Source organism: Haemaphysalis longicornis, unplaced genomic scaffold (assembly GCF_048455015.1).
Source record: "Haemaphysalis longicornis isolate Haplotype H1 unplaced genomic scaffold, Haemaphysalis longicornis Haplotype H1 scaffold_20, whole genome shotgun sequence".
NCBI classification, from domain to species: domain Eukaryota; kingdom Metazoa; phylum Arthropoda; class Arachnida; order Ixodida; family Ixodidae; genus Haemaphysalis; species Haemaphysalis longicornis.
In genome coordinates this window covers 2,416,494-2,443,911 of record NW_027526296.1, presented here as the reverse complement: position 1 = coordinate 2,443,911, position 27,418 = coordinate 2,416,494, and the positions used below count along the sequence as shown (strand labels likewise).

Sequence of the window (27,418 nt, the reverse complement as noted above, 5' to 3'; positions counted from 1 at the left end):
GTAATATTTGCATTCAGTGCTTGTTTCGTATTTAAATTGCATACCTTTGAAGCGACGCAATAAATCCATCATTGTTCCTTATTATCATGTCCATTGCCGTGTTCTTAGACAAACAAAAACGCTCTAATAAGTATCAAGCTTCTGCTATTTCCACCTGTGTTGGCAGAAGCCTTTAGCTTTTAGCTATCATTCTTTGATGTCTGCATTCCAAAATTTGTCGAAATCAACTAGCACTAAAAGAAATTTGTTTTGGATCCGCCACGGTTATATAATACGTTGAATTTCCCATCTCTGAAGCGTAAGTTTCAAATTGTGAGAGTATACACTCTTCTCCAAGGGATTGCTAAATTCTCAGACGCACGGTTGCAAGTCTATATTTGCCTTAATTGTCACATCTTTGTTTCACCCTGTTCGATAGCTTTAAGGCTTGCTATGCTTGTAAGTACAGGTACCACTCCATCAATGGAGCGTTTTTCTCAGAAAGAGCATTTTAGAAAATGCGAAAAGAATATTTTGCGTCATGTAGGCGAAATGTTGACAATATGGAAATTATGTCGCTAAAGATCGTATTATATTCTTCGGCAGGGAATAAATCACGCGTGAATGGTGTTTGTTGGTCTTGCCGTCCTATCGCGGTAATAATTGTTTGTGGGCTTGTTTCGTATATCAGTTACGTTCCTTTTAGGCGGCGCAATAAATGCACCATTTTCCGTGATTACCACGTTCTCCGCAATGTTTCTATAAAAACGAAAACGCTGTAAGTAATAACTGTTACACTTCTAATGTTTCCACCCGTGCTGGTAGGAACCTTGATCTTTAAGGTAAGCTGCCTTGATGCCGTATGTGCAGGCGCGGCCACGCTTACAGTATGCTGTACTAGAATTCGGAAGTGTGTCGTGGGAGACAATGGGAGAGGAGGGGTCACTGCCGCCATAAAAATCGCGACCACCCGGTAGGGGCGCCACCAGCAAGAAAGATGCTACAGCGGCTGCAGCAGCTACGGCGGCCGGCCTAACGATACGTTGCAGTGGCGCTCGCATGCTTCGTTGTAGGTGCGTAGGGTGGTTAAAATTTCAACCCCTTTTTAGAACCTACGACCATAAGGTGCTCGTCGTGTGCTGGTGCAGTGGTGACGAGAACCAGGGGGACGGAGGGGCAAGCGCGGCCGCATGTGTTTTGTGCCCAATTGTAACAGCGGCCATCGGTCGTGCTGAGAAGCGCGATCCCTGTTTCGAGTTCGGCAGACGCCGATGAACGTGAAGCATGGTCACGACTTTTCGAAAGGGCCGACAGAGACCTCGACGCCGCAAGTGCGGTTTGCGATCTGCACTTCTTGTCGCAGTTCATTGAGCGGACTGTCAAGACGACTATTAATGGTGAAGGTTTTGGGATTCATCAAGAGATATTACTCGAGACCAACCTCAAATAACATAATATTCAGCGCTCAGCATCCTTCTCAGTTTCTCAAGCGGCATTATAAAATCACCTAAAAAGGAGGAAAGATGTTGAATATCCGTGAACAGCATGCTTAACGCGCGCGAGCGTCACCGAAACAAAAAACAACAAAACGAGCAACACCATTCGCGCATACACTTGCTTCCATTTACCGTATTTTGTATACAACTTGCAGCAATGTACGAAATTGACCCATATATTCACCTATGTGAACGCACCATGATGACATTAAATGTTTCTTCGTGTCGTTCTATTTTATTTACACTGGTATATTTCCTCATGCTGTATGCAAATGGTAAATGCTTTGTATTTTTTTGCAGTTTATGCCACTACTGTTATTTTATAACTTGTGTCTCGTGTATGCACAGCGGAGCCCCCTCTCCCCTCCCCCCTTCCCCAAAGAAAAAAATTTAGCCCAGGGTCCTGGGCATCCCGCGGACTAGAGACGAACCACCAAGGAAGAAATACAAGTCGTCTACTTGTAAAGTTCATTATTATTACTGCTGCTATACTACTACTACATCCCAGGTGCAAGCAAGGCGTGTTTCCGTCTCCAAAACGCTGTACTGCAAAAACTTCCGCCGGTGACGTCACACAAAAATAAAAAACAAAAAACAAATACGCAGAAGCCGTCTATGCATTAGGTAGTAATAAGGATAATCATAAAAAGTAAAAATATTGCTTCGGGTGTAAGCATTTGCATCGAAACGTTTCACGCATTAACGAAAGTGAGGCGGATGCGCCACGAGCGCCTACTAGTGGTAGAAAGCACCCGTAAAAAAAAAGAAACAATGGCGTCTTCTGATGTGTGCGATTTGTCCACAAAGCGTGTGTAGGGACTGCTACGAATGTAGTGCATCATAAGGCTCTAAAGTCGTCTGCGCAGCGCGACCATCGTACAGGAGGCCATGGCGCGCTGCTTGTGTTTACATTCTCGAGTGACAATGGTTGTGATAGTTTTGATCGCATTGTTTTTCAGCAGTATGCCAAGCTTTTCACATGGACCATTTCAGTGCGGTTGCTTGCCCCGAGGCCCGTCGCCGAAGCTGTAATTATCGATGTAATTATTAAGGGTATTTACTAATTAACAGTGAGCGGTAGCGGTATGGTAAAAATGCACACAGACTGCCTTCACTGCGAGTTCTGAGCCGGAAACGCTGTTTGGCGTTCCGCCTGGACGGAGCGATATAAGCAAGGGCTTTCTCGAAATCCCCGTCACCTTATCTACGCTTGATAAAGAGCGCATCTTGCACATGTAGTAACTATTTTTAGTCAAGTTCACGAACAAAAATACAGCCTCCGAAAAAGTTATAGTTCTGGGTATTGTATTTCTGAAATGCAAGGGCGGAAAGTACATTGCACGATTTCTTTCTCAGCCAGCTAACAAACGATGATATAATCGCAGGAATAATATTGGAATAATACTGCAGCATCTGAGTTGGGACCATTTTTGCAGGGGCCGTGCTCACATTTCTCAAAATTTCTATTTCCCCAGAACGCGTATGTGTCAAAATTGGAAGGTTAGCAGCAAAAGTAGATAAAGAGAGCGTTAAAATTAAACTGGACCTGTTGACTGTCATTTGCGAACGGTTTTGTTTATTGTCCGTACCATCTAACAGTGGTTCAGAGACCAGAGTCACGTCACTTTGTTGGTACAGAATAGGGTATGGGGCATCTCATAGCACCATTCCCTAGTAGGCTGTATTGCAGGTGCTTAAAATATAAATTATAGCGTACATCTGAGAATCTAATTCCCAAAACCTGTGTCATCGAAATCATGCAGGTGCCATTGAAAAAACTTTTTTCACTTATTCTCTACAACTCCAATGCCACTATCTACCACCAGCTCAGCTCCAATTTCTAAAATTTCAGTAACTGGCGACAGTGCCAGTGTTTCAGTAAACTACTTATGTACTTTATTGCCGCTTTCCAGTTTTCGCTACAATTTGCGTAGACTTTTTGTCCCATTATTTGCAATTTTTGAGGTGAAGATGTGTGCTAGCAGTCCCTTTTCCTTATATTCATTTGATGAATCGTGTGGGGACAGAAACCAAAAAAATTGCATTTTCCAGCCACCTCATTGCATAGAGATGATTTCCTGTACAAGCTGGGTCAAGTTTTCAAGTGTAGTCACACGCCAGGAGCATCTTCTAGTGGTAACAAGGGCCGAGCACCAGGCTTGTACCTATTTTCTCAATAGGTGCCCGGCACCAGCAAGGCACACGAATGCACATGGTGACTTCCACAGCTACGCTGCACACTCTACTCAGTAACCGCCTGTGCTAGGACATGCCGCCAGACTCTTCCTCCCTTCGGCAATGCGGTGTTGTAGAAGGCCGGGGCCCCACCAGATTGACAAAGGTCGGAAGCCCCTCGCAAGGGTAAAGGCAGCTTTCCAGGCGTGAGTTATCCTTTCAATGGTCCGCACTGGACCACGGAGGGACACCTGTACCCATTAAAGAAGCCAGTGGTTGCCCGGCAGTGCGCAGATTCGAACCCAGTACTTCCCCCATATGAGGCGAGTGCAGTACCTCTGAGCCATCGCTGATGAGGCATAGCCACATTACGTTTCTGCAGTGCACTGCAGAAAAGTTGTGTCCACGTAATCCAGGAACACATTGACCGCCAGACTCATAGGGTTTTCTGCAGAGGGTTTTCTGACACCAGTACTTAAGGCGGTTGCAGACTGCCTCCTTATCAAGTTTAAAAGTCAAAACGAAAGTGCAGAGGCCCGATGAAAACAAGGTGAAAGTGATGCCGTATCTTCATAAGCCGTCGCACAACATAAAGAAAATTATTTCATGGCGCAGTGTTCGAGTAGTGTTTTCAGCTCCATGAAAGCTGTACAGGCTGTGCTCGCACATTGAAAACGCCAATACTGGGAGAGCTGGCAAAGGTGATGGCGGAGGTGTGGGTCCAATAGAAAAATTACACTGTTGTGTTCATGAGAAGCACCAACTTCATAGTCTCAAAGCCTGGCATGTTCTCTCACCGCGGCTTCATGGCTGTAAACAAGAGGTGTGCTTGAGAAGCAGCGGCTTTACAGCCCGAGGGCCTCACATGAATCCATTCCAGCGTACTACTTAAGTCTGCAATTCTTGCCGTAGCCTTCTAGTCAGAAGCAACAGCCCACCTCTGCAAAGAAGCAACATTAGCACCTCAAAGGGCTGACATCAAACCACTGCAACCTGCTGGGCAACTGGTTCCTATTCTTACTGCAGCTGTACAGCCAGAATATTCTTGAAATGCAGCAACATGAAGCCCTAAGGTCCTGAGCTATTCTGATATGCTGCATCATTTTTTATTCTTACTGCAGCTGCATAATCAGATGCAACTGTGCATGCTTGAAACATCAGCGCTGAAACATCGCTGAAATCATTGCCGCAGTTCTTTTATCTGCCCTAAATACCGTATATGCACGATTCTAACGCGCATCTTTTTGTTTGGTAAAAAATATTCCTCAAAATGGTATGCGAGTTACAATCGGGCTAAAAACAGAAATCGGCTTCAACTCTGCCGGCAGCTGTTGTGCGCACCCTAAATCTTTCCAAAGCTGAACTCAGTCCAATCGAAAACAATCCGGTACATCACGTGAGCAAATTTTGCTGCACCCATTCCTTAGTCCGCAAGCCTTAAAGGGACACTGAAATGATATGTAAACATTGCGGGATTACTAGCGCAAATTGTAGTCCGGAGTCCCCAGGCCATGTTTCGACCACTCTAGGCGCGTTTACGCGATTTTATTTAGTAGAAAAACTAATTCGAAAACGCTGTCCTCCTCTCTTTACGCTCGCCCATTTTCTGTGGCGTTTTCGTGTGACGTCAGGAGGGGATGAGCTGGCAATTGGCTGCGCCACGGCTGCGCTACTGCACGGCTCCCCGGCCGATAGAGTCAGTCGGCCCAGCGTTTCGTCCGCCGGCCGCCGGCGGGCCGTCGCAATCAAGGAGGTTAAAAAAAAATTGCTTGGTCGCAATTCGTTCGCTTAGTTGAAACGAAGCCGGACACGTTTGTGAATGGAAGAATGTGCCTTTCTTTACTTGGTTTGTTTGTACACTGTATCTAGCTCCAAGTCAAGGTCGCTTCACACAAGCGCCGCACATGCGACGCTTCGCTGACTGGTACGCCAGTAGGAAAATATAAGGCCTCTTGGAGGCGGGAGAAGAGTCAGCGAAGTCAATATAGGTACTAAGCAAATAAAATCAACTGATATTTTTACCCTACAGCGTAAAACTAGGGCGCGGGAAGCACTTTTTTGCACTGGGCGAACAAGCACAGCGGTCAGCAGCACGACCACGCATCTGCGAACGCTTTTCCGTCTACGAAATGCAATTGGTAGACGTGAGCTACTGTTGAAACTCGGGCGCGACGCTTACTGCACGATCGCAGTACAACAAATAGTCATCTAAGCGGCTTGAAATGCCAAAACTAAATAAAAGTGTAAACCGGTTGTACAATATATACCCTATATTAGCGAGTCATTTCCGTCCCGCTCCGTGGCCTAGCAGTCTGGGGCGCTAGGAATTCACCCCGAATGTTTTGCGAGTCACGAGTTCGAATCCCCGCGGGTACGTGCTTTTTTTTTTTTTGTAATTTAACTTTTTTGTTTTCCGACGATGTTTTCTATATTGAGTTCACCTTTTTTGGGGCCGCAACGTTCATGGCTACACGAACTAGTTCACAAAACGCGCGCAGGCTGGCACTGGCGCGCTAGCGAGTTCTCGTTGGCGTGCTGTTGCCATAAGCACCGACTGCTTGCAGGCAGTGGGCACAGGCCAAAATGAACAGACCCTTGGCCTGGTACGAACACGCTTTTTACGATACAGGCATGAGGGAGGCAAGCTCCAAATATGGGGGAAAAGCGCATGACATTTGCGTGTCTGCGGGTACGCGGAGGGCGTCCATGCACTACGTAGGCCTCGGCTAGTGAATGCTACGATTCCAAGCCGTCCTGGGAGGCTTATCTTTATGCATTTTTACAGCTGACAACATGGCAGAAGCGCGGTACGATGATTACTGAGTTATTGAGAATGCCCATCCAATAACGCCACCGGTTGTGTTTTACAGAACCGAAACCGAAACCGAAACTTGTTTGGTTGCTCACCTTGGGCATCGTCCAATCACGGTGCCCGCTCCTTCCAACGTCACAGCTTTATTTGGTGCGGCCGCAGCAAACCGCGCATGGTAGTTTTTCTATCACGGTGCACACCCTCTATTAACTTCGGAGGGGACCTGCGACAGCCGGTGCCCGGCGAAACTTGCATAGGCAACGCAAACTTCACCCCAGCAATCTTACCTCAGTGCTGCGGAATATGACGCAGCGTAACGGTTGACACGAAACTGCAGTGATCCCACAGGCAACCACCGCAGCTAAACGAATGGGCCATTAATATGCACGTCAATCACCTTGAAGCAGTGACGGTGTCGGTCGTTTTCTTCTCTTTTTTTTGACGTTGAGCTTATGCCTCCCCGGCATTCTAGCATTACGTGTTGCTTATGCTTTAGCAATCTGTATCGTTTATTCCTCTTCTGTATTATGGTGCTCACCGCTGCTAACCCTTTCCTAAGTGTACGCGCGGAGCATCTGCCCGTGCAGCCTCGGCCGCTGCTTTGGCGCAGATATTGCGGCCAACTTCATACGACTAACATTTCGCTGATTCGGACAGAGCTGGAACACCGGCGTTGATACCGGAGCTAAAATTCGGCAATAGCAGCCCGGTGCTCACCGTTATGTGTTGACGAACATAGCAACTGCATCAGCATGTTTACGCGAGCCTTGGCACCCGGCCTTGCGCATGCAGCTTCCCCCGCCTACTTCGCTTAGACTCACAGAACTCATAATAAAGTGGAGAGATGCGTGAGCCGCGTGTTACGCGTGTTTACAACTGAACTCATAACCATTTACTGTACCCGCCTTTAACTAAAAGTTGCAGCCCAGGGTCACGCCTGTTATGTGCCCAACGCCACTGCTGGAAACATCGGACGAGTCCGCTGCGTTCGCTAGCTCCTCCCGGACGCAGTAAACATCGTTTGCGGCGTGTAGCTGGCGACCGCGTTTTCAGGCTTTCTTAGACAAAAAAGAAAATGAGCCAATATCTCCCACCTGTCTAAAACCGTTAAAACGAGCGCGCTGGTTTGAGCAATCAGTCATCGGAGCGTAGCACGGGCAGTACGGGGAAGGGCGCAAGCGACGACCACAACATCCGATAAATGCCTCAAGTGGCTGTAGATGGCGCTAGTTGTTCAGGCGCTTGTGTCGCCACCATACCAGCGCACGGAGCCTATAACGGCGAAGGAGACGCACATAGAAAAACATAACAAAAGAACGGCACGCGCACACTTAAACTAGGCGCCCGCAGCTGCACCGGGTACCCTATCACGTGGTGTGTGTCGAGCAGGTGGCGCCATTTTTCTCCACGGAGTCACAGCCGAGTGTGTAAGCCATGGAGGAAAGAAAAGGTTAGGAGAGGCCCTGACGTCACATTTGTGAAGCCGAGTCCCGCCGTGACTTGAGCCCACTGAGCCCAGCACTCTTTCCCATCATCCTTTGCTGTTTCCGGTTTGATAACAGCTTCGCGGTAGCGCCGGCTCGCGAAAGCGAACGCAGACGACGGGAGCAGTGTTTGCGCCCGTACAGCACGTCGGTGTGCGCTACGTCTCAGCTGCGAAGAATTTCGCTTCGCTTCACGTTGAAGAAACGCACAGCAAGCAATCGACTGTGGCTCTCGCCAACGCTGAGCGGGGAGGCTTTTGCCTGCAGCAGCCGGCGGTGGCGGCGGCTGCTCGCTCCGCCGATCTCGAGGTGACGCCAGCGCCATTGCGGCCGTGATACGAGTTGGGACCGCCTCCAACGGCGAAATGACCTAATGTAAAAACGTTTGCTGTAGCGACTGCGCTGTCTTGCAAGCGTGGCGAGGCAGCTAGAGTGAAAGCGCCGTAACAAAATTGTCCGTGGCATTTGGCCAAATTTAGCCGCCGCAGCGGTAAAAAACTAGGCAACGCTGTCTGTGGGCTCAAGAAAAATGACGTCACTTGCTCCACACTTTTCGCAATGCAGTGGGATTCTAGGGGCTTCTCCTGAGTATTGTTTTCTCCATGATGTAAGCCACTTGACTTGCGAGTACTAACTCACCGTCCCATATGACGGGGTAAGACGACTGACCCTACTTCCATCGATCTACCGGACACAGGTTCAAATCGTGCCGGTAATTTTTTATTTATACTGAGTTTTTTTGATACGCCGGAATCAACGATTTGCTACGCAGCTTCACTGTCTAGGGGGCCGAGCTGTTCAGGTACAGTCCACATGGGCTCTGAATTTTCTCACTTTCTGTGGCGATAATTCTGCACTCACCTCGGAAAGAACCATTGATTCGAGTGTCTCCAACCATCCGCTACCTGAGGACACCACATTTTGGAAGGTAGGAGCCCTGGCTGGCCTTTTCCGGCCAGCTTTTCTATCTCAAGCGGCCCAGCCAAGCTAACCCTAATTCGAACACGGCGCACCGAGGAACGGCGGCGCCGGCTGCCTCAAGCTTAACCGAGGTTAGGCCTAGCGTCCGGCGGTTCCGGCCAACGATCCAGGCATGGACTGTGACGTGGAAGACACCGAGAACATGGACAACACCCACCATGAAGAAGAAGCACTCGAGAAAGACGACTGGGTAGAACAACGAAGAAGACGAAACAAGAAGAAAAAGTCACAATCCATCAACCCCGACGTAGGAAGCCCCAAGCCGGACATCACATCCACATCAAGGTCACAAATTAAGCAACAGAAAAGACTCCCTCCCCTACCAAGAGATGACTACAAAATCATCATACGCCCAAGGGGAGCACTCAAACTGTCTAACCTAGAGATCGTTCACCTCTCACGAGCGGTCGCTGAAAAGACGCAACACGGCAGCAAGCGGACAGTGAAAGCCTTCTTCCAAACACGCGTAGACGAAGTACAGAACATCGCCATCGTAAGCACTCCGGACGAAGACCTGGCACGAAACATTCGAGACTTACAATCACTACATATATTAGGCAACGAGTACGAAATCACTGCGTACATCGCTGCCCCGGATGACTCGTCACGTGGAGTGGTACACGGCATTCCACCCGGAACACCAATCAGCGAACTCATCGACAACCTCCACGCGCCTGGATACGAAATATTAACCGCCCGAATGCTTGGAAAGACATCGACGGCCCTAGTAACCTTCGCCGGAAAGCGGGTGCCCAGAGGCGTCATCTTCGAACACGCCATGCTCTCTTGTAGGCTGTATCGGCCCACACGCCCCGTATGCTACGTCTGCCATGAAGTAGGACACCGCGCCGACGTGTGCCCCAACCCGGACACCGTGAAATGTGCAGTGTGCGGTCTCTCCAACCCCGCGAAGGAACACGAGTGCACACCTCGGTGCGTCCTGTGCAAGGGTGCACACCCCACGGGCGACAAGAGGTGCCCTGAGAGACTGGTCCGACGCTCACCACCTTCACCTCAGACGAGCCAACACCAAAGCCGAAGGGACACCTTCAACAATGACCAGTCACGATCCTTATCTCGAGGACCTGCCGGAGCCGGAGCGAGACATCGGTCCAGCTCCAAAAGGCAACCTGCCCAACAGCAACCAGCTACCACGGATCCCAGCGGATCCGGTCAACGGCACGGGAATGGCAAGGTGAGCTGGTCAGCACGGCTCTTCCCACAAAACAATCAGAACAAACCGACTCAATCCTCATCTCAACAGACCACCGACATTAACCAGCAACTAGCCGAAATAATAGGTCAACTCAGAGAATTAAGAGCTGAAAACCAACAGCTAAGAGAGGAAAACAGACAACTGAAAGCATTGCTAATTACCAAAAATCCAATCCCTTCACCTCAAACCCACACACAAATCGAAAACGAAACAACTCCCCAACCCATGAGTGACCCACGTCCCACACCAGCTCCTGCCGAACCCGTAGTAACAACATTACAACGAACAGTAGCTGGTCTCTCCGAAGCCATCATGCAGGTTCAGCAGCAAATGAAGGAAATAGTGATGCAAACACAGCAACTGCAACAACACAGCACCCTAAACGAAGAAAACATGAAAAAACTATGGCAACATATGCAACACACTAACCTAAAACAAACTACCCCTGAGCCAAACGTGGATGATCAAGGCAACCGCAAGAAAGTAAAACTTAACGTTAGCCCAGAAGCACTGCCTCTGCCTCCTGACACAATGGATGATTATGAATAAGCCGATTCAGCCAAACAGAAACAACCTAACAATTTGGCAATGGAACTGTCGCATGTATAAACAGAAAAGTGGCGCTTTACACCAATACATACGGCACGTAGAAGACCGCCCAGACATAATAGCCATACAAGAAACTGGATCTACACCATCACAACCAGGCTATAGCACCCACACAACATCATCCCCAAATAGCAGAATAGCCACGCTTGTCGCAAGATACCTTACAGTCGTACAACATACAATAGATGGCAGTGATATTGATCACACCCTTATAGAGATCCTGCCCACCAAAAGGGGTCAGCCTAGTCTTTTTGTACTGAACTTATATAGTCCTCCGAGCCGCAAGAAAGAGGACTTCGATTACCTATTCGCTACAACCCTGAAACTGGTCAAGAGAAACGCAGTGGTCATCCTGGGAGATTTTAATGCGCCACACCCGGCCTGGGGATACGGCAAAGCAACCACAAAAGGAAACAAGCTATGGGAACTCATCCATCAACAAGGCCTGACCCTTTACACGGATCCTAACTACCCAACAAGAATTGGTAACAGCATAACACGGGACACCTGTCCCGACTTGACGATGACGAAAAACCTTTCAAGAGCAGAATGGCACAACTCTGAAGAGACACTTGGGAGCGACCATTGTATTCTAGTCACCACAGTCCCTCTCACGTGCAAGAACCATCCCGTAAAGAAAACACGCCTCGTCAACTGGGATGCATTTCGAAAGCAGAGAGAAAACAACCCCTCTTCAGAGATTACCAACATAGAAGAGTGGGTTCGTGATCTGCACGAAGACGTATCCAGCCAATCCAAGGAGCTGACTTTATCGGAAGAAAAACCAGCCTTCGACCCTCATTTACTTCACCTCTGTCAAGCCCGAAGAAGTATGCTCAGGAGGTGGCGCCGACAGAAACTGAATAGGAGACTCAAAATTCGAATAGCAAAAATTACGGAAGAAGCCGCCAAGTACGCAGCGGAACTCATGCGGCAAAACTGGAACGAACTCTGCAACAAACTCCAAGGCACGTTAGGTAGTGCAAAAACCTGGGCGCTATTGCGAAATTTCCTGGACCCTACAAAAAGCCGATCAGCTACGCAAAACACCATCAAGAAAATCATGCACCAACACCCAGGAACCAACCAAGACATCCTTGATGCTCTACGGGACAAATATATAGGTCAACAGCAACCGTCGGACAAGCCAGAGGAGTACAGAGGCGACCCCAACGAAGACCTGGATAGACCAATCACCCTCTCTGAAGTCAAGCAGGCGGTTCAGGCCCTCACCAATAACACCACACCGGGAGCAGATAAGGTCACGAACCGCATACTCCGAAACTTAGACGATACCTCCATACAGGCCCTTACAACTTATTTCAACCACCACTGGGAAGAAGGCACACTGCCAAGAGAATGGACTCACGCTGATATCGTCCTGATTCCCAAACCAGGCAAGCCACCCAAGCTGGAAAACCTGCGGCCTATTTCCCTAACCTCTTGCATAGGCAAACTGTTCGAGCACGTTGTCCTAAACAGACTTCAGCCTTACATAGAAAACAATAACTTTTTACCACCAACAATGTTTGGTTTTCGTCCGCACCTTAGCACACAAGATATTCTCCTCCAACTCCACGAAGAAATTACGCAGCACATCTCTCCCTACAGCACCAAAGCCATCCTGGCATTAGACCTCAAGGCTGCATTTGATAACGTCAGTCACAAAACCATACTCAGAAACCTCAGCGACATAAACTGCGGGCAACGTACTTTCGCATACATCAGCGCCTTCCTCCGCAACCGTACCGCCACGGTCGGCATAGGGGACCTCAGAACCCCCCCTCTTCCTACTCCAAACAAGGGAACCCCGCAAGGAGCTGTATTGTCGCCAACACTCTTTAACATAGCGATGATGAAACTTCCAGCTCAACTCGCGGCGATAGAGGGCGTGCACCACGCTATCTACGCCGACGACGTCACCATATGGGCAAACATCGGCTCGGACGGCGAGATACAGGAAGCCCTGCAGCGTGCGGCCGACATTGTCCAACAGTACGCGCGCAACAGTGGTCTTGAATGTGCGGCGGAAAAGTCGGAACTACTCTTGATGAAGAAAAAATGCGGAAAAATTCCATACGACCCTCCTCAAATCTCCCTCACATTGGACAATCAAGATATTCCACAAGTACAGACTATCAGAATCCTCGGACTCTACCTTCAACAAGATGGCGGTGGATCGCACGCACTTCAGCGACTCAAGCACAGCACAAATCAAGTCATCCGCATCATGAGCCGAATCGCAAACAGGCGCCATGGTCTTAAAGAAGAAGATACCACCCGTCTAGTACAAGCACTCGTCATCAGCCGGGTAACTTACACCGTACCCTACATCACAATCAACAGGCGACAACAGGAGCAATTAGAATCCCTCGTCCGGCAAGCCTACAAGAGAGCCCTAAATCTTCCACCCACCACCTCGACGCAGAAGCTCCTGGCTCTCGGCGTCCACAACACGGTAGAAGAACACGTTGCTGCACACCTCGTCAGCCAACGAGACTCCAGCTGACCCCGACGGGCAGGCAGGTTCTCGAACGCTTAGGGTATCCAACACAAACTGCAGGCCATAACCACACGATGACACTCCCACACATGTATCGCGACAAAATCCACGTAAGACCTATACCTAAAAACATGCATCCTGATTACAACCAGGGGAGACGAGAAGCCCGCGCCCGTGCTCTCCAAATCAAATTTCAAAAATCCAAAGACGTGCGGTACACCGACGCAGCCAGCTACCCAGGGAGGCCAGCTATGGTCATCAGCGTTATTGATGAGGACATGCGAGAACGAACGACCGCGACAGTGAGTACACCACGCCCTTTAGAAGCAGAGGAAACGGCAATAGTACTAGCCATCACGTCAGCCCTGCGAACCAAACACTTAACGGTAGTATCCGACTCGCAAGCAGCCTGTCGCAGCTTTAGCAAAGGCCGAATATCTAAAATCGCCCATCAAATCCTGACTAAACATTCGCCCAGTCAACTACCCACAACTTCAGTAATCTGGACACCAGGACACAGCGCCCTGGGCGGGAACGAACGAGCGCATGCATCAGCCCGAGCTATGATTATCCGGGCACCGCCACCTCAGGACGACCAGTCCACAGTTCCAGTGCCAATCCCTTTGACATATCATGATATTCTGCAACATCAGCGTTTAAGTCGCCGCTCTCTTCCCCCGCCGCACAAACACCTAACCAAAGAGGAGACAGTAGAATGGCGCCTGTTGCAGACGAACACCTACCCACATCTCAGCCTCCTCCACTCGATGTACCCCGCTGTCCATCCGTCAAATCAATGCCCACTGTGCGGGCGAGAAACAGCTACTCTTTACCACGTCACATGGGCCTGTCCCGAAACTAAGACAGTGCCTGTGAATGACAATCCAACGAGTGAACAGTGGGAAGCCGTGCTGTCCAGCTCGACCCTGGAAGATCAGCGCAGACTGGTCGAGAGGGCCCGGGCGACAGCCAAAGCTACAGGGGCTCTGGAATGAGGGCTCCTCTCACTTGGGAAGACGAAAATCTACTTTTTGCCACCAATAAAGTTTTTTCTCCTCCTCCTCGCTGTCAATAAAATTACTCCTGGCAGACACGCGTGGTGTCCCGTCTTTGACATGTGCGTGGAATAATCGCCGTCAAATTGTTTTTTTTTTTCATTTTTCCTACGAAATTTTAACTGAGCGTTACAAATGGGGGTGCGTTAGAATCGTGCAACTATGATAGACAACCGAAATAGTCGCTACGATATGTTGAGTGAATACTCATTCATGAAAAGAAATCTGGATGACATCCAAGTAGATTACAGTGCAGCGTATTTTGCGGCACGGGCGTTGCGCGTCGCTGTATCGAAACGCTGCAAAACCCTACTTCGCCTTATGAAGGTCGCAGGCCTGTGTTATCAGTAACAATTGTAACATGCAGCGCCCATAGGTCTCTATAGATGGTGTTCACTGACAAATTTAGCTGTCAATTTCTTCGCTTGGCAACACTGGAAGCGGCCGCAAACATGGCCGAAGCGCCACGGTAATGGCGCGGCTTGTGCCACTGCGGCCGAACGCCGCAGAAAAAAATTATCTGCTCCGTTTCAAACCGATCCTCAACGGTGGTGCCAACAGAGATGTTAATAATCGCACTCACATTGGAGTCGAGCCATTACTTTGCGTTCGGTGGGGTAGAGTTTGGAACGTCCAACACGTGTCGTGTGCTTAGCACGGACAAGTACAGCCATCCCGCGGAGCCCGACGTAACCAGTGACAGCGCACTCACATCGTTGCCTGCATGCGCGCCTCGCCAGGGAATACAACCTCTTGGGACGTTAGGCCTTTCGTGAAGCCCTCTTTCTGTCCGCAGTTTATGTACGTTACCTTGCGTTCGCATAGGTCCTTTAACGCCATTTGTTACGGTCTTTATACGTTGCTTTCGCGTGGGAGCATAATTGGCCTTAACGTTTGTGACGCATGGATATAGTGACGTAAACAAAACGTTTGCGCAAATTCTGCACGTTTTGCGTTTCCTAATGTAGAAAGGCGAGTTGCCAGTAGGCGTTGCCCAGGCAGCACAGGACTGTTCGGCCTAAAACAGGCCGGTGTACTTTGGCCGGTGATTTTCTGTCCGGCCATTTTCTGGCAGCCATGTTCGGCCTATGTCCAAATGTGGGCCTTTTGGCCGTATACGGCCGTACTCGCATGGCTGTCCAACGGCCAGTGTCCGTCGGCCAGTCGACCGGCTTACGGTCATACGGCCAGATTCCAGCCGTAGGGCTCCGGCCATTCCAAAGCCACCCGTGTACGGCCGAAGTACGGCCGCCGGAGGACACCCGAGATGCGGTCGTCGGACTCCAGCCGGACTACAGCTACCGGAAATACGGCCGTGCTACGGGCATTGGAGTTCAGCCACAGTACGTTAACTGTACTGAGGCCGGGCACTGCATGTCGCGCAAGCAGATGACTCATTCGCGCAGTGCAGAAGCAGCACAAACCCAGCATTTTGGGTCCAATGCAGCCACATTAAAGTGAGCTCGCGTGCACCCACCAGCCGTCAAGCTTTCAGCGCAGCCTTGCTTAATTACCAGCCTCAGTTGAGAGCAAAATTCATTTATTAAACAATGCTCACAAATTGTCGTTCCTTTAATTGCTGTGCGTCATTTACTGCCGAACACACAAAATATTCAGTTCTTTGTAGAGCTTGAATAGATGTATTGTCCAGGTCCTGATATCCTCTGTGGGGTGGCTTACCTGGAATAAACGGGGAAAGAGAAGTGGGGGTGGGGGGGGGGGGGGGGGGCGGCGGAGGGCGCATACTTTAGTGGGTTGAATTTCAGAAAGACAAATTGCACCGCTTTTAGCCAATTTCTTTTAGGGCAATATTCCGGAACACTTTCATGCTATGACTACATAAACTATTTTTATAACAGTTGCTTGACCAAATTTGATGCATATAAAACCGGCGTGAATGCCTTTACGAAGCGTTTTGGTTCGCAACAAAACACTCAGGAGCATTTAATATAACTCCTTCACAAAAAAATATGCCCAGTTTTTTCCCATTTTTCTTGCATTGACATTTTCTACTCGATCAACTTTTCTGATGATCTTGCGCAGGGCTGATCCTAAGAAGAAGCGAACAGGTACTTTCATTTTTAATCTATTTTATTGTTGTTTTCATTAGTATACGTCCACACCACTTAATAGTCCAAAAGAACTTAATTTTCGTCTAATGTCATAGTACGTTCAAAATATTCTAGACGCGTTGCGAATGACGCCCTGCTTCAGGTGGATGCAGTTGTATCCCTTTATGTTCACGCAAGGAAAGGCGTAAAATGAGTTACATAATTTGTTTCAAACCAATAACATAGCAATGGTAGCATGCATACAGGAAAACTTGCATACTGCAACAAATACGGCAATAAATATTTTATTGGTCAAGGTTGAATGCGCAGGGTTTTCAACCCGTCGGAGGCAAACTTGCGCCTCTGGAAGTTTATTTATTTATTTATTTTATTCATTTATTTATTCACTGTTTTATTTATTTATTTGTTTATTTATTTATTTATTTGTTATTTATTTATTTATTTATTTGATGCCTGCTTGCCTTTGCATGCATTACAGAAGGGGGATACATAACACTAAGCATTATATATGAGGCCAAATAACAAAATAATTCTACAAAGCGCGCTGAAAATCGTCAATATAAACAGTTAATGCAATCATACGTGGAAGATAATTACACTGCAGTATTGATGTAAAATAAAATGAATCGCGCAAGGCGTCACCTTTAAAGGAAAGTTAATAATTTGCTTTAAGCTAGCGGTCCCACGTTGCGATATGTAGAATGGCGCTTGGACATACTTCTCCCCTTCCACCCCAGTTTTCGAATGATAGATATTACGAAAAAAGTTCAACCTGTGGTTTCGTCTGTGATCTTTCACGGCCTGCCATTTCAGTTTACTTTTACTTTCTCTCATGCTAAGTTGAGCGTGCCAATTTCCTAATACGAATCGCACTGACATATTGTGTATGTTTTCGAGCGTATCAACCAGCTCTTCGGTGTAGGGATCCACGAAAACACATGCGTACTCCAAGATTGAGCGCACATGACTGAAATACGGTTTTTCTTTTCAGTTAGATGGAGGTTCGCTGAAATTTCGTCTCAGAAAGCCGAAAACATATGCAGCCGTAACTTTTATGGTGTGAACCTGCCTATTACCACTCCCTAAATAAACTCCTAGGTATTTATATTCCTCGGCCGTTGTCACAGCAGCATAATTTACGGTATACGTATTCAATTGGAATGAAGGGTTTCTTGTAAAGGTGCTGTTAACACACTGTTTAACATCCAAAAACGTTTCTGAATCAACACACCAGGATGTTATTAAATTCGAATAAAGCTGCAGGTATACGGAATCACGTTCATTTGCTATAGTCCGGTAAATAGCGTACTTTTGAACGAAGCTGTACGGCCAATAGTAATAACAATGCAAAAACCGATTCATTCAGTTCATAGGATGAAATGTACTACGCAGAAGATGATATGGAACACCATCATTTGCTTTTTTGCAGTCCAAGAATATACAGTCAACCACTTTAAGCTTATGTATTGCAAGAGCCAAATCGTGCGTGAACTCAACAATCTGCGTTGAGCAAGAAAATCCTGACAAAATCCGTGTTTGCTAGGATGCTGGCGATTATGTTTAACCAAATTAGTCATATCCCAAGAGTAGCTAAGCTCACCTTCAAACATCGGAACTAAATTAAGAGCTAGGCTTCGTCAGTGACAAGGCTCTGTTGTTATCGCAAATTTAAAATAATTTTTTTTCGAAATATGCAGTCGTAAAATCCCATGAAGTAACATAGTGCAGGACATGAAGTTGATCCTACCAATGCACGAGCGAGTCTCTTGTACGTTTATTACCAACAGCATAGTGCAACATTGCTTGTCGCAGTTTAATCGTAAGCAGAATAACTTGCGCTTTTGCTCGCACTTGCCTTTCTTTGGTGGTGAGTCCTTGACATGGTGGCGGCTTAGCTCCTGCGTGGTGGCCGCTTGCTCGACGCCCTTGAAGGCCAGTTATTTTGGTGAACCATCTCCATCTCGGATCGGACATCTCTGCCGGGTCGATGTCTCCAATGCTCTCCATTTCTTGAGGGGGTGAATAGCCTCTAGCTGATGCGTCGACGAAGCCGGCGGCAGAGGCGTGGTAGCGGCGATGACCTGTGAGGCTTAGCTCACCCGTCGGTCTGGCACAGTCTTCTTGTGTCAATAAATGACATTTCGATGGCCTAAAAGGTTCCCTGCTAATGTCCAGTGAGTCCTTGCGCCTTGCCCGTTCACCGAGAACACTCATTACTGTTTGACAAATGATGTTCGTTCATATAAAACGTACAAACACGGAGCGGATGAAAAACGCGTCCCCGTCGTTCGGCTCCCTAACGGCATTTTCTCCTCCCAGGAAAAAACCGGTCGGTCTCCTTCCAAACACGTCTGTGCATGAATTCTCAGCGCCCAGGCGCGAGCCGTGTTTCGGCTGTATGCCATTTGCCGAAAAAAATGACGTATAACCAGATACCTTACGTCTGCCGGTCTCCCCTTGAACACCGGATGCCAAATATTCTGTGGCCATTCGCTTGCCGTAATTCGGCCGAGGACAGCTAACCGAATGAAAAACGTATATCCTGGGGCCGTACGTCGGCCGGTATCCCTCATAACACTGGTTGCCCGAAGAAAACGAATATTCTACCGCCGGACGCGCGCGCCTTGTGCGTTCTCCAATGTATCATCGTTTGCTTTCCCCGTGTTTTAAAAACAGGAAAGTGACATCGAGTGTGCTACGGAGAATGGATATAAATATTAGGGGTGGTCTTATTTGAGGCTGGTTTATTGGTATTGTGCGAGCAATGTTTATAATAGTTTCACGGAAGGCCGCATGAACAGGCGACATAAGAACAGCATAATATCACAGGTCACTCGAACATTTTAAAGGGGCACTGACGCAAAAATTTTGCATCTTTTTTTTTTGTTGCGATAAGTAGCTATTGACCTACTTATAACCTGTAGAAACCTCATTTCCTTCAGCGTGTGACGGTTGTTTAATTCGAGGCTTTTCAATGCGGCCAGTCGCAGTTTCGGTTCCAGCGGGTGCCGCGAAACAATGGATTTTGTGTGTACAAAGCTGACCACGTCACCGTCGGAGGGATATCACAAAGCAGAGCTGACGTAGATCTGCATCGACAGCAGTTTCTGCAAATGCCCCCTTCCCCCCCCCCCCCTTCCCCGTACTTATCTCTTGAGCCGCTTAATTAAAAAGCGACCGTGGACGTGACGCAGGCGCGAGTGCAAATGTTACCGCGGCTAAAGAACGACGCGCGACGCTCGAGACAGTGGGTGGCAAGACGCGCGCTGGGAGCAGCCGGCCGGTCTGCCTACAGGTCCGCCTACAGATGTGTTCGGCTTTGCACTGCGGCGGATATTCGAGTGCCGCTCTCGTAAGCGGCGCAGATGACAATTGTTAATGCAACCCGCCATCGCTTCATTAACTCCTTTCTCGTGTAAGCTGCCATGGTCGGGTCTTGGGGACAATTTTGTGCAGCGGTAACAAGCTATCACTCGAGCTACCTGCGCCGGCCTGGGCCGCCGCCTGCACAGCGGCGTACGGCTATCTCGGTGGGCTTTTTGTATCTCCGGCGCGTTTTCGCATCCAATGTAAATAAAAAGTAATAGAAACAGAGTGCCTGGAATCGGTGTAGAACTTTGGTCGCGGCAAGTTGCCCGATGAGATGATGATGATAATTGATGATTGCTATGGTCTCCCTTTGAAGCGGGGTGATCACATGTCATCTTACCAAAAAGGACTAATAGAATCATATTTTACACTCTGGGTTTAATACTAGCGCTGCTTAGGGCAGGCACTAAAGCTTATTAGGCCCGAAATACTTTTTTTCCCTGTTACAGGTGGTAAATGTCCTAGGCAATATTCCCCTCTCTGCTTTTTGTCCACCGGCATTCTAATCGTCATTTCGTCCTGTCGGCAGCCTCGAAGTTAACTTCCTCTGTGATACCCTTAAATCCTAGGGCTTCTGGAAGCCTAATATTCCCTTAATGTAGATTTGGATGGATACCCTCACATTCTAACACTATGTGGCGCATAGTTTGTTTCGTTTCCGCAGACCACGCATACCCCATCATTTTGTGAATACTTCCCCAGAAAACTCTTAGTTCGCAGGCAACCTGCTCTAGCCTCAAAAATCAAAGCACTGCCCTGGGAATTATCGTAGAAATTTTCCTTTCTGATGTTCATCTTCTCAGCCCTGTACATCTCTAACGACGTTTTAGCTTCCATTTTTTTCCTCCATTTATTCGTTTCAATCTGCCTTGCCTCTTTTTTGGTTACCTTGGCTGTTTTGGATTCTCCACTGTTCTTTCCGTATTTCATCGTTAGCCTTCTAGTCTTTCTTAACCACTGCGTGTCCACGCTTTTCAAGTATAGGTACCTAAAAACCTTAGTTGCCCACCTTCGTTGATCCATTGCCCTCAACCTCATCTCAAAGCATATTTTACTCTGAGCTTCTCTAACTTCAAACAACGCCCAGCCGATATCTCCCTGAACTGCTTCGTTAGTTGTTTTTCCATGCGCGCCTAAGGCCAAACGTCCTACCGTTCTCTGGTTTACTTCAAGACCTGATAGAACGTTTGATTTTATGCAGAGTACAGCATTCGCAAACGTGAGACCCGGAACCATTACTCCTTTCCACATTCCTCTTACTGCTTCATATTTGTTATACCCCCACAGAGCTCTATGCTTCATTATAGCTGCGTTTCGCTTTCCCTTAACCTTAAGTTGCTCCTCGTGAGTTCTTAAGTAGTTATCCCCTTCGTTTATCCGAAATCACGGCGCCTCCGCCGCCAACGATCGGGTCGTTCGTTCTCGAGAGCAGAAGCTCCGCCCTCCGGCCCTCCGATTGGAGCGGCGAGCCGGGCGAGCCGGCGAAAAACGCCGACCGTGCGGAAGCGGCAAACACAAACTCGTGACGTGTTTGGATGTTGTTTATTTATACAATATGCACCGGATTTCGATTCCGCGTGGTCTTCTGCTGGCTGCTCGGTTGCGTTTCGCACACTTCAAAATAGATTTTAAATATGTGCTAGGCTGTATTCGCCGCTGATATTTTGCAGATGATGTATATATGTTCACACCAATCTATCTCCGAAGTTATCTCGCCTTCGAAATTCTGTGTCAGTACCCCTTTAAGAAAGAAATGGCTCACGGTTACGATACTCCCTAACGCAAAATTTGAATGCAGCGCCAACTGCAGAGTCTTCTCGGCGACGGCGCATGGCTGCTTCTCCGGCTGGTGTTTTCGGCACTGCTTTTCTGCTCAAACAGCGCTTTTTTTCTTCTAGTGAAGTGATCGCATTATCGACGAAGGCACGACGGTGGCTGCTACTGTGGCGTTATCTCGTTGCTGGTCGCCTCCATGGAGGACTTCTCGCGCGGCACCAGTGGCATACCGCCCTCCCCCTCACGTTTTCGCCATGCTCTACTCATGTTCTTTCTTACTCTCGTTTTGGCGTCCTCTTCGTCTCTCGGTTCTATTGAGGATGACGGCAAGGAACGTCGCGCAACCATAGGAGCGGCCGCTTAAGAGCTGCGTTCTATAACAAGAAAGGAATGTTCTGGTACCCCTACGACTCCATCATTTTAGAATAATCCTCGCTGTTTGAATGCATTACTCTATCTATTCCTAAGTAATCATCAAGCATGAAGTGTATAAATGCCGCTGTCTGTCGTGTGCGGCGTCCGATGTGTTGTCTGGATCAATAACCACTCCAAACTGAGGCATGGGGATAAGTTTTGCTCTGTTGTCAGCAGTTCAACGTTGTACCAGTTTATTCAGTAGAGAGTGTTTAGCGGACCCGTTGATGGGCAGCCTTGTCAAGCTTTTAACTCGAAATTATTAGATGAACGATTGAGCAGAAAAGCAGCCGTTAAGCGTCTGTAGCACAGAAACGGCTTCTAAATGGTCCCTCGGAGCCAATACAATAAAAATGAAGTAACTGAGGTAAAACAAAGTTATCTAAAATGGGGACCAGTTCGAAATTGAGCATAGGGCTTCGGAATATGAGACGACCACGCATTTGCAATGGCTATAACTCGCTTAAGTTGGACCTGTTGAATGCGTTCAAGCCTTCGACTTAGAAAATGTAGGCAACCGCTGTACACAGGCTAAACCCAAATAATCTAGTAACGTTGGGCTAAACCCTGTTTTGAAAACCTTGTTTTCACGTCGTTAGGGTTAACTGCGAGGTTCAAAGGATAGGGCTGATCATAGAATCTGTGCTCTTTTGGCAGCGTCTATGGGAATGCTATAGATAAATGAAAGCCGCTTGTGCAAAATTTCGGAGTCTCCGCTTTACGTGCTGCATTACGCAAAAATCCGGCGCCCGGTGTGACTTTGCATTGCTTCTAGTAACGGTAGACAGTGCGAAAGAATACAAAAAAAATATTTGCAAATTGGCTTAATTTTTCTTTTAGAAAAATCATGCTGAACAGAATACGCAACCAACGACGCAACGCCTAACCCACGGCCCACCAATGGTCTTAGCTTAATAAAGGTGGATGTAGCGAATGTGCTTGGTCTTCAACTGAGAAACGTATGTTTGAGACATGAATTGAGGCCGACTGGAGTAATTTGAACACGGGAATCACAGAAGTAGCAAAGCATGTTTCCGGTTATAGCGTATATGAAGGGCTGAGAAGAGTTACTGCCCAGGACTCTGTCATACAACAGAGAAGAAAATCAAGGGGAAAATGTTCATCATGATTGCAACGACGGGACACATCGACACCACCGGAAAGCTTCAAAGGTCAATTGAAAAGTAGCTAAAGTCGTTTGCGCGAAATCTGTATGTGTACAGGACAAATTGGCCAAGATTCTCAATCACACAAAGGCATGTGGGAAACAGTAGAATTAAAAAATGATAATGTGGGCGGTAATGAGGGGAAGCAATTACACCACGGACGCATTCATAGAGTCGGAGCAGAAGCGTCTACCTCATGGGCAGCTGTGGAACATGGTCGCCGGCAAAGTATGCCTCACCGTAACCAGAACTTGCAAGGGAACACAAATGTTTGCCGTTTCGAGTATTAATAATATTATTTAAAGGGACCCTGCAACACTCTTTGAGCAGTGCAAGTAAACCTACGCCACGCTTAGCTTACACTACCTGAAATACCTGAGCTAATTATTACACGTGCACGTGAATCGGTGAGCGCAAAAATCGATGAAAGACGCGGAAAAACCAACCGCGCTCTCTTCAGTTCTCCTCATTATGAACCCCTCGCATGGCCTAAACGACGTCATTGAGGCCATGGCTGTCCGATCGGCAGTGACTGGTCAACTTGGCGGCTACTTTCTCGCATTTCCTGTGACGATAAGCCGTCGTCAGCGCTCTGTGCAAACCTCTTCTACGCCTGAACCTTCAGGCACAGTTTTGCCGCTTTTTTTGTGCTTGGAGTGCGCGCGGAGTTTTAGTGAATAGCTCAATACTTCCCTTTCAACCAGACCACTCGACAACAAACGCTTATTGCTTCAAAAACGCCCTACCATCCGGAGCGCGCGCTTGCGAGCAGGCACCCATGCCTGCTTTTTTGTGGCACCAGATAGGAAATAGACCGCTCCACGTTGCGTAGAAAAGCAGAAAACTCCCCGGCCTGTGATATATCGAAGGCCACGGAAGAGAACGCCGCGAGTGGCTCCCCTCTTCGGGAGAGAGCGAGAAGCTTTCGTTGCAATGTACGCAGTCGAGTTGAGGGGGAACGATTATGCGCGATTTCTCATCGCGCTTAGTTTCGGTGATAGTGAACGGATTTTTATAATTCTTGCGGGAGGAGATGACTGGAGCAATATACTTACCCCAAAATACATTCCTAGTAGTCCATGGTACGGGTTGCAGGGTCCCTTTGATAATTACTTTCGGTTTTGTCAGGTACAACGGGACGTACAACGGAAAGTTGTGATAATGTCGGTAGCATCAAAATGCTTTCCGCAAATTTGTCATTTTTACGCTTAACGCTAAAATCGGCAGCTTGTAACTGCGATATAACCCTCTTTCACTTCTTTCGAAGCTCAGCCCTTGTCCGAAACCAATATAGCGACCCCTTTTGAATTGTGCTTCTGCGTACGGAGCGGCATCCCTCGCACAACTCGTCTTAGGCATTGTTGTTAAAAAGTTCTATGCCGGCAGCCTTGTACACGGTGCACCGACCATGATGTTGCGTGACAATGCCGGTAGATACCTTGTTACGAGGAATGCACGTGCAGCGCACAGTGCCGTCGCGTGCCGCTGCTGCTCCGCGAGCCTGCCGGCAGCGACAGGCCCCTTCCAACAGCCTGCGCCGCGTAGCGGCCGTTCTTGGCAGCATACAAAGCTGTCCCATAGAATGACCCAGAAGTTTCGCGACCAGGGGCGGTATTCTAGTGTTTGCCCTTTTCGAAAAAGTCCGTTTTGCGTGCGTTTTATTGTGAAGTATTTCCAGTTGTATGCGGCCTCTGGGTTGAGTTTTCCGCAACTGTTCTTGTAAACCCATTTTAAACGACTAAAATTATTTTAAACTATCTTTTATATGTTTATTGTTTCGCCAGCAAACACACAACAAGGCGACGAAAAAGGAAGATGGCTCCCATACGTGAATTAGACGCTCAGCGTGTATTGCTATTGCGTTCTTAGGCCCACTTCGCATAGCAAACAACACGTATGGTGCCATATCTCGCGCTTTAATTAAGAAGAAACTGCGGTTGCACGCTAAAGCGCGTCATCCCTATTTCATATTTGCCGCGCTTTCGAGGCGCTTTTTCAAAGAAAGTGCTACGAGTTGTGCCGCACCTCCGCCAGATGGCGCCACAGGTCCCGTGACCGAGAGAAGACGCAGTGAAACATCCCCCTGGCGACGGGCACGATCAAATGCAGAGCATTTCCGGGGGCGCTCGACGTTAAGTAGTTTGCGTTACGTTAATGTTGTTGCACTTGTGGCAACTGCTGACGAGAGAGCGCTCGTCAGCAGTAATTTGAATGAGTCAAGGATATAACGCGCGTCCGTAGCCTCCAATTCTGTGTCGGCTTTGTGGCGCAGTGGTTAGAGCACCATGTACATTGCGTTCCGCCAGCAGGGTCGAGGGATCGAAACCTGGCGCCGGGTAGTATTTTTTTTATACAGTAGGGAGGGGTGCGGTGTGGACTACGGACGTCAACGCGCGTGACATCGTGAGTTACTGAATTGCTCTGCATTTAAAAATCGTCACGGCGGGCAAACCGACCGGCGCAGGCTGCAGCTCAAACCCCCACCAGGCGACGCCACCGCAGCTATTATGGCGAGAATATTATAGGACTGTCATACTCCTCTGGTTATGAAGATTATGTAGCCTTGTAAGATGACAGTTACGACAGACCTACAAATAGACAGGTTGGTTTCCAGAATACAAAATAATAGACAGGGTGATCAACATTAGGTCGGCAGGTTTTTTTTTTAAATTAGGCGCTAAGATTTACGTTGAGGCCACCTTCACAGTGAGGTTATGCGCGCAGGGGGACACGTAATTAGGTGGTAACTTTGGTGTCGGTTGCTTAATTAACTAAAATTGAATGATTAACTTTTTAGTGGCTGCAGCAAGCAGGCATGTTTGTATTGAAAAGTTAGAAGCAAACGTGTTTCCAAGCAGTTCCAATTGGCAGAATTATTCTACCGCATCCGTACTCCGAGATATCAAACTGCGTACTATAATTGGCGTTCGCATGATTACGCATTCTAAACAGCGAAGACCGGCGCAAAGATCCTCCCTTTTGTGACGTGCCTGCTGTGTACTGTGTGGACAACGGGGTGGAGGCATAGGTAAAAGTTAAAACTGGCACCCTTCCAGTCTTGGCTTGCGTTATCGCAATCTGCAGTACTCGGAACTGCTATCGTAACACAGAACAAGAGGGAGGAGCCTTGAGCCTGCCTTCGCTGTCTAGTATGCGTAATAGGGCGATCGGCAATTAAACTTCGCAGTTAGATATCTCGGAGTACGGATACGCCAGAAGAATTCTGCCAAATGAAACGGCATAGAAACACGACTGTGTTTAACTTTTCAATACAAACATGCCTGCTCACTGCAGCCACTAAAAAGTTAATTATTCAATTTTAGGTTATCAAGCAACCGACACCAAAGTTACCACCTAATTACGTGTCCCCCTACGCGCATAACCTCACTGTGAAGGTGGCCTTCACGTAAATCCAAGCGCCTAATTAAAAAAAAAAAAAACCTGTCGACTTAATTTTGATCACCCTGTATAGTGCTTCGTAAACCCAACATGGAAGCTGTTTGAAGTCTATCCCAGCAATTTTTCGTTTGTCGTCGCCCTATTAGTCTTTTAAGGGCCACGTTTGCACAAAAATTTACAATAGGGCAAGTCGAAAAATTCGGCCACCTTGGCAATTGAGATGCAAAGACTGAGGAAACAGCGGAGCTGCTGGTCTTCCCTAGCTTTTAACTTGGGTTTTCTTAGGTCGCCGATCTTATCGGTAGATCGGACACTGAGGCCGCCGAGCGCTCGCCGCCTCTCTCAACTAGAAGAACGTCATTAGGCACAGATATAACCTTGATGCGCGCTTCCCGGGCTTTCGTTTCCTACACACGACTACGCACGGCATCCCCGAAATGTCCCACTCGATCCATCTGATGTTCAAGGACATAACTCGTCACTACCGCCTGTTCCGCAGGAGCCTACCTCTCCCGCACCCTTCACTTACTCTGCCGGCAGCTAACATGTGGCGGCTCTTACAAACTCATACTTTTCCACACCGCCCTCTCCTGGTGCACACCCACCCCTACCAATTTGTCTGCCCTCGCTCTTCCACTCCCTCTGTAAGTGTCCGTGCGACCCTTTCACTTTTTTACCCCCTCCTCTCACTGGGAGCAGTGTCTGGGAAGCTCTGACCTGGCAACCCAGGAAGCCGTCACGGCCAGAGCCCTGGACATATAGCAGGCCCCCAGTACTCCCCTACTCCGGACCCAATGTTAAATAAAGTGGCACCGTTACTACTACTGGCTACCCGAACCTCTGTCCATTTGAACTGAGCTGAAGACCAAAGGCAACGCCCGCGCCCGAGCTACAAACCTAGAGAAAATGCTT

The 27,418-nt window shown here is 48.2% G+C and overlaps 1 protein-coding gene across 3 annotated transcripts in view; it reads left to right on the top strand.

Annotated features, from left to right (window-relative positions):
- Positions 1–27,418, top strand: part of LOC144172293 (beta-1,4-N-acetylgalactosaminyltransferase bre-4-like) — a 126,878-nt gene that overhangs the window by 46,264 nt on the left and 53,196 nt on the right. The gene's annotated exons all lie outside the window — the stretch shown is intronic.